The following is a 7,871-nucleotide window of genomic DNA, read 5'->3' on the forward strand; positions in this document are numbered from 1 at the left end:
GGAAAATATACTTTATTATATAGTTTTTGAAAGCTCTCAATGTAAGCTAAATGTTTTCGCAATTTAATAAATAAATAAATGAATGAATAAATGGATGAATGGATTTAATAAATAAATAAATAAATGAATTAATAAATGAGTGAATGGATGAATGGATGAATGGATGAATGGGTGAATGGATTTAATAAATAAATAAATAAATGAATGAATGAATGAATAAATGAATGGATGAATGAATGAATGGATGAATGGGTGAATGGATGAATGGGTGAATGGATGAATGGATTTAATAAATAAATGAATGAATGGATAAATGGATGAATGGATAAATGGATGAATGGATGAATGGATGAATGAATGAATGAATAAATGAATGGATGAATGGATGAATGGATGAATGGGTAAATGGATGAATGGATTTAATAAATAAATGAATGAATGGATGAATGGATGAATGGATGAATGGATGAATGGATGAATGGATGAATGGATAAATGGATGAATGGATAAATGGATGAATGGATGAATGGATGAATGAATGAATGAATAAATGAATGGATGAATGGATGAATGGATGAATGGGTGAATGGATGAATGGGTGAATGGATGAATGGATTTAATAAATAAATGAATGAATGCATTGCCTATATCGAATACTTTAACATGAAATAATGACAGTTGACGTAGTTCTACGTGTTGCTTGCGGCACAGTTGTTACTGTGCCCATTTCTTTTTGTAAAAGTATTTTGTAAATATTTTATTGACTTACCTACATATTTCTGTAATATTTCACATAAACCTAATAGACATAATATACATCTTTGAATAAGGATCTATTTCAGATTTGTTATAGATATACAGAGTGATTCGAAACAATTTCCTGTTTTTAATAATTAATCCGTATTCTTGAACAAATTGTTAACTATTTTTCTTCTTGCAAAATATATTATCAGATTTTTAGTTGCTGAGTTATTAAGCTAATAGTTTGTCTATTACTGGCCGGTTAGAAGGTAAGCAGGAGCAGCACAATTAACCGTCAGATGCTGACGCAGAAGTTGAACATCTGACAGTGAATTGTGCCGCTCCTGTCTACTTCCTGTACCCGGCCCGTAATAGACAAACTATTAGCTTAATAACTCAGCAACTGAGAATCGAATAACATTTTGCAAGATAAAAAATAGTCTTACAATATGTGTTCAAGAATATGATTTATGAAGGACAGGAAATTGTTCCGGATCACCCTGTATATGAGAAAAAGTATCTGAAATATTTCCCATATATTTCTGAAACATTTCAGAGATATTTCCGAAGCATTTCAGAGATATTTCTGAAGCATTTCAGAGGTATTTCTGAATTATTTCAGAAATATTTCTGAAGCATTTCAGAGATATTTCTTAGGCATTTTAGAGGTATTTCTTAAGCATTTCAGACATATTTCTGAAGCATTTCAGAAATATTTCAGAAACATTTCTGAAATCTCAGCTTCGCGGACATTTTATATTTCTGAAACATATCTGAAACATGTCTAAAATGTTTTTTTGAAAGGTTTCATATTTCATTGACAGTTTTTTGAAAGCTTTCTGAAATATTTCGGTGCTGTGTGGGAGAAGATAGATAAGAAGATAGAAAGATAGAAAGAAACTAGCAAAAGGATTGAGGAAAAGAATGAAAAATGACGAAAAGAAACAAGAAAGAGAGCAGAAATCTACTAAATATAGAAACGGAAAAATGAAGAGAGAAGCAGTAAAAGAATAAATAAAAACTGAAAATATGGAAAAAGAATGATAATATCTAACCGTAAAAAGAGTTTCGCAAAGCTAAATCGGTGCAGCGCAATGAACGTGTCCGTGACGATCGCAGAAAAACAAAAGCAAGCGCAGTAAGTCAACCCGATTGTCTCGATTGAAAAAGTGGGGATACACGATGACGCGCCGCGGCGGGCGGTCACGATTTTCTCCTATGTAAACAAAACGTTTTCTATGCGGATGCATCGTAATTTACACTGAATGTGTTAAATACGTATGAAATGTTTATTTCCTATGAAATGAATTTTGTCATTGGCTAATTAACTTACTTTCTACTTCATGCGTATTAAACACATTTGTTATAAACAAGGCCAGTGATATGCCTTATAATTTACGTTATTCGTTATACATAATAAATTAATTCTTTACATGACTTATCTTTTTTAAATGTGAAGAATATTTATAGAAAACATAAAGAACATGGATAATAAAAATGTGAAAGAAATTTAATATGTTTGTGAGTTTTAACAAATTCTTACCATTGCAAAAGCTGTATTATATTTTACTTATTTTTTATAAATTTAAATTAAAGTAAAAAATTGAAAAAACCTAATTTTTATTAAAAATTCATAACTTTTATAGTTTTTAAATTAAAAAAATTCTCATAATAAAGGAAATTGGTTTTGCCGCCGAGAATGGCTTTGGAATCATATTGTTATACTTTATTTGATTAATACTTGTTGACGTTTATATGGAAATTTTGTTAATTTATGTATGTACATACATAATATTTAATTGTATTTTGATTTCACGCATTTACAGTTACGCGCATGCATACATACATTATAGATAAAATCTAATTGTTTGCATTATTGTACATTATACTATAGTCATTCTGTGTATGTATTTATATATATATTATATGTTATTTAGTTATTTCGATTATAATAAACAAGAATATTTTATTAAATTCAATGTTTTCATTTGACAGAACAAACTTACAATTTCACCAACTTTGGAAGCTAATAACATCGTGAAAAAAAATCGTAAAAGAATTGTGCAACAAGCAAATAAAATTTTATTTTTAGTACTTTCAGATAAGATACAAAAAAAATTTTTAGTGTCATTATTTAAAAAACGGACGACAAAACGTATTTTCCAAAAACTTGAAAAAGTCTAATATTTCAAATTTATTTTTAATCGTGATAAAAAAATCTTAAAAATTTTTCAACAACATGGTTGGAAAGCTATTTCTGCATACTTTTAAATTCTTGTTTTTAAATTTTTCTACGACCATTTCTTACGGAGATATTACAATTTATCTCTCGCTCTAAAAAATTAAGAAATTAAAAAACAAACTTTTGAGCGGCACTGTAAATTAATTAAAAAAAATTTATATCAAATAAAGAACACAAAATGAAAACTGAATAAATCTCTGGTAAAGTGAAAAACAAATTTTTTTTTAATATTCATTATTTCCATTTTTAACAAAAATTTGTAATACATAACAAATAAGAAGGAGCTTCTTTGAATGTTCAAAAATTAATACTTATGGAAGAATAAACATATGAACAGTTGGACAAGTCTTTCGTTTGTGCTAATGGACCTGATAATTGTATTAATTTCATTGCAGTTTCTGAGAATTTTGGATGCTTAATTTTCGACATATTCCAATAAAATACTATTGGGTCTAAAACGATTAAATCATTTATTTTACATTTACATTCTTTACGTATTCTCTTTACAATTTTTATGTAGTTAATCATTGTGATTAAAATGCACATTAATTTATTTTTATATGAAATATTTGTAAGGTTCGTGTAATATAAATCATCCTTTTAAATTATTAACAGATGAAAGGTTTAAAAAGAAAAAACGTACAAGTTGTTCAAACGACCAAGAATAAATTTTTATTATTTTCTGTTTTTTTATTTCTTTTATACTTTTTATATACACAAGAAATTATAATTTAATTAATTAATGATTATAACTTCTAGATTGTAAAATCATTAAGCGATATGATAGTGTATCGCATCTGATCGCATGTAGTGTAGAAAGAGGCACGCGACAGTCAAGCCGTTAATATACGTATTTCGTCCGCGTGGCTGACGACGCGCCGGTTCAAGAGAGAAAGAGAAAGAGCATAGCATGTTTGCTCTCTCTAGCTGGCCGAGGCTGGCCGAACGCCGAGCGCACATGTACACGGGGCGCTTGGCTTGTGTGTGTCAGCGTCACGTGAAGCGATCCTATCCCCTCCACAGCCACGGCTATGCAGCAGCGACCTAAACTTGGGATCTCTGCAGGGGCCGTTGAATCGGGACATTATACACAACTTCTTCGATCACCTCGGCTATTGTCGCGATATATATTCACGCCAAACCGCATATATAACATCGTGTTATTTTTACATTTAGGAAAATTATTTCATATTAACTTAATAGGCGTTAAACTTGCATACATAAGTGAATCTTGCGTTTTATGTAAAATTTTGTAAGAAACCGGTAATCTAACCTATACTACGTTTACGCGAGCGTTACTTAATTCTGTAGAAACTTACGAACGATACGATAATTCCTCCGCATAAACGGGAGATTTTATAGTAACTACGACGATATCGTTCGTATAAGTTACTACAGAAGTAATACTCACGTAAACGTAAACTATTATTATAATTCCTGTCACATGCACTTAGTCGCGTAAAAGAGTCACGGTGCGGTCTCGCTTTGCGTCGTATAATAATAGGATAATTACATGTAAATAAATAAAACAATTACCTTGAATCAGAAAAAATATTAATCGTCGCGTCGCGTAAAGAGTCACGGTCGAGTCGGTATCGCTCCGCGCGTACTTGACGCGAGACACTACCGTGTTAGGTAAACTGACTGTGACAGCGCGCTGAACCTGAACGCACTGTCTGCACTGCGCGCAGTACACACACGTATACATCGAAACTGGCGCACCACCAGTGTCGAAAAAGTGAAAAGGACGCGACTCCAGCCAATGAAATAATGGCATGGCATGAGAGACGGTCGACGTAGAAAGTATCTTAAAAATAAATTTTCACATTTGGACTTTGCGTTGCAATATCTCCGCTCGTAGGGAACGTAGCGGAAAATATTATAATAGATACCCCCCCCCCAAATCGACCCTAAGCTATCGATCAAGCCTACTTAGAACTTGATCCGTTCACTCGTTATCGAGATCTCAACATCTCGAGTACTCGCAACCCGTCGCGTCGCGTAAAAGAGTCACGGTCGGTCTCGCTTCGCGTATACTTGGCGCGAGACACTACCGTGTCTCTTGATATCTCTCAGTGCGTTTTCACCATATCGTCGCCACTCCCCGGGGATGATGTTACCTTGAGAATCCTCTGAATCTACAAAATGTGAAGGACAGTATATTCTGTCCTCTGCTTGCACAAGATCTTTTTCAGATTTTATGAAGTTATGCAGACATACAGTCGCCATAACAATCATATCAATATATTTCGGATGCATATTAATGGGCTTTCGATAGATTCTCCATCGTGAAGACAAAATACCGAATGTATTTTTTATTATACGTCTTGCTCTAGATAATCTGAAAATCAACAAAGCGCGTAATAAGATTAAAATATATCTTAACAATACGACATTGTAATAAAAATAATTGCGCAAATTATCAATCTGTAATTAAATATTTTCTTTTTTTTTGTCAAGTATTTTTCCGGAGTAAGGTCTTATCATAAAAGTACTAATCGGGAAACCACTATCCCCAAGGAAAAAAATTTAGAATTAACACTTGAAGATGATGAAGAAGAATTATATAAAAAATTGCAGAGTAAGTATACATTCTACCGATTCTGCCAATCTCATAACTTAACAATGGAAAAAATTTGTTATAAAGACTGCTTTTCTTTTATAAAGCACATGCAACATACGTAAGACATATGTCTGTATTTATATGTCTGTTCAAACACATCAGACATCAAAATAATACACTGTGTTCAAGTGTGTCAATTCGTGTCAGTTTTTGGTTCGTAAAAGAAAAGCAGCTAAAAATAGTTCTTTATATTGTTATACCGTATGATAATTAATACATTATTGAACGATGTCTCATTAACTTATTTCAGATGATGATTCATATACTATCCAGTACGTGAAACTGTTAATCCAAAATGGATTGTATACAATAACCGATGGCGGCGAAGAGAACTTACTAAGGAAAATATATCGGCTGCAAGGAGATAGGTAATGTTATTGAAATTAGATTTTCGCTCGCACTTGTTTATTTTATGCCGAGAATAGAACTTAATAGAATGACTATAAAATGTCCATACTTTTTGTATATACCTTTACAATGATATGCATTTTTTGATTTAGAGAAATATTAATATACAACGTTAACATTAATGAGAGTCAGAATCGTCGAGATAAACAGTGCACCAACAAAGAAAATGAGTTTGACTTCAGTTCAGCACTATCCGAAGACAGTAATAGTCAGAAGTCAATAGGTAAATATATTTCAATAACGTATTTGTACACATTCACACCATGTATATATATGTAGTAACTAACTAAACTATTATTTACTGTATATCCCCGTACGGTTCACAGTCTAGTATCTTACGGCGTTTTTGCAGGGACGTACCCAACCCTATCCCACTCTCATCCATTTCCTTTGGACCAACGGTTTAACGTCTCTTCCGAAAGACGGAGCCCAGTTTTTTCCGCACAAGATCTTATCTTGCACGGAGGGCGCAGTTTCTTCGGAAAAAAACTTTTTCCATACTACATGGCTCTAGTGGACTCGAACCTGGTTCCTCAGATTACGAGTCTGGCGCTCTACCACTAGACCACACTGCCGCCACTTTATATATATGTAGTATACATGGTGGTATGTATTACAGTCACTTTCCTGGGTTAATACAAGAAAGAAATGGAAATCACAAATGTAGTATCCATCCGGTTACACTCAACACACAATTTTACAGATTTGGTTTTTTCGATTTTTTGCAACACTTGTTTCCATACGTCAATCCAACATAGGCTTTTTTACACTTTACATCATCTTATTCCTTTGACATTCATGTTTTGTATTTTTCAAATAATATGTGCAACTATTTTCAGATTCATGGACTGATTCGGCAACTGTATTTGTCTCCTAGATAAATATAAAATATACCTTTCTAAAATAGGCCCAATGAAAAAAATTAAATCGAAGAAGACAATGTAGGCAGAGATTTCAAAAGAATTGCATGAAAATTTGAATATCTCGAAAACACCACTCGAAAATCGTTATAAAACGGTTCTGAAACGAAAAAAGAAAGCGGTGGAAAATAACCGTAAATCAGGCAGTTCACGAGAAAAAGTGCCGTTTGAAGAAGAGTTAAGAGAAATTAGTCAAGCTGATGATAGCATCGAGCCAGAAGTACTTCGAAGTGCAAAGTCTGTGAAATACCCAAAAAGGCCTCTACTCGACATCATCTCAGACAAGGACTCAAATATTATTGACGTCAGGGAAAATGTCAAAAATTCTCCTCCAAAAACGAAGCATAAATTGAGCAATAAAGAAAGAAAATTGGAATTATTTAAACAATAGGAGGAGGCAAAGGAAAGGAGACACCAGGAGAATACAACTTTTGAGGGAATTGTTCAGCAAGAAAGAAAGCGATTAGTATTGTGACGTTGCAGTTTCGTTGCACCGTGGCAGCGCCCCGCCGCCGTCACAAGGCGCGGGTTTCGCGCCCGAGGACGGTCCAAAGAGTCGATGCGAGATCTCCAGGGGCATAAATAAACGCGTTTGCATGTTCTGATCCTTTTGTTTATTTTATTTTGTATAATGCGTGGCGCCTCACCGAGACGAGACACGGATTTTCTCCGAGGGAATACGAGGGACCACGAGAAATGGAACAAGCCGGGAGAATCGAGTCGAGAGATCGATCGACGAAAGCGGACCGCGGCGAGGCTCGCGGGCCGGCGAACACAAGGGAGCGCAGGAGAACACGCGCACGGCGCGTGATACAGCGGCGGACGGACCCGTAGAAGCAGGGCCCCGGGACGCCGGGGCAGAATGAACTTTACCTGCCCTCCTTACCTGCAGACCGGACTCCGGGATGGACGGCCGCGATTCCCGGACCGAAACGGA

The 7,871-nt window shown here is 34.3% G+C and overlaps 1 pseudogene; it reads left to right on the plus strand.

The window, feature by feature from the left end:
* The first annotated feature begins 1,835 nt into the window (after positions 1 to 1,835).
* Positions 1,836 to 7,401, plus strand: LOC139781095 (uncharacterized; annotated as a pseudogene).
* Positions 7,402 to 7,871: the final 470 nt, after the last annotated feature.

The sequence above is a fragment of the Temnothorax nylanderi genome, unplaced genomic scaffold (assembly GCF_030848795.1).
Source record: "Temnothorax nylanderi isolate EJ_2023f unplaced genomic scaffold, tnyl_v1.0 TNYL_tig0315_pilon, whole genome shotgun sequence".
In the NCBI taxonomy this organism is placed as follows: domain Eukaryota; kingdom Metazoa; phylum Arthropoda; class Insecta; order Hymenoptera; family Formicidae; genus Temnothorax; species Temnothorax nylanderi.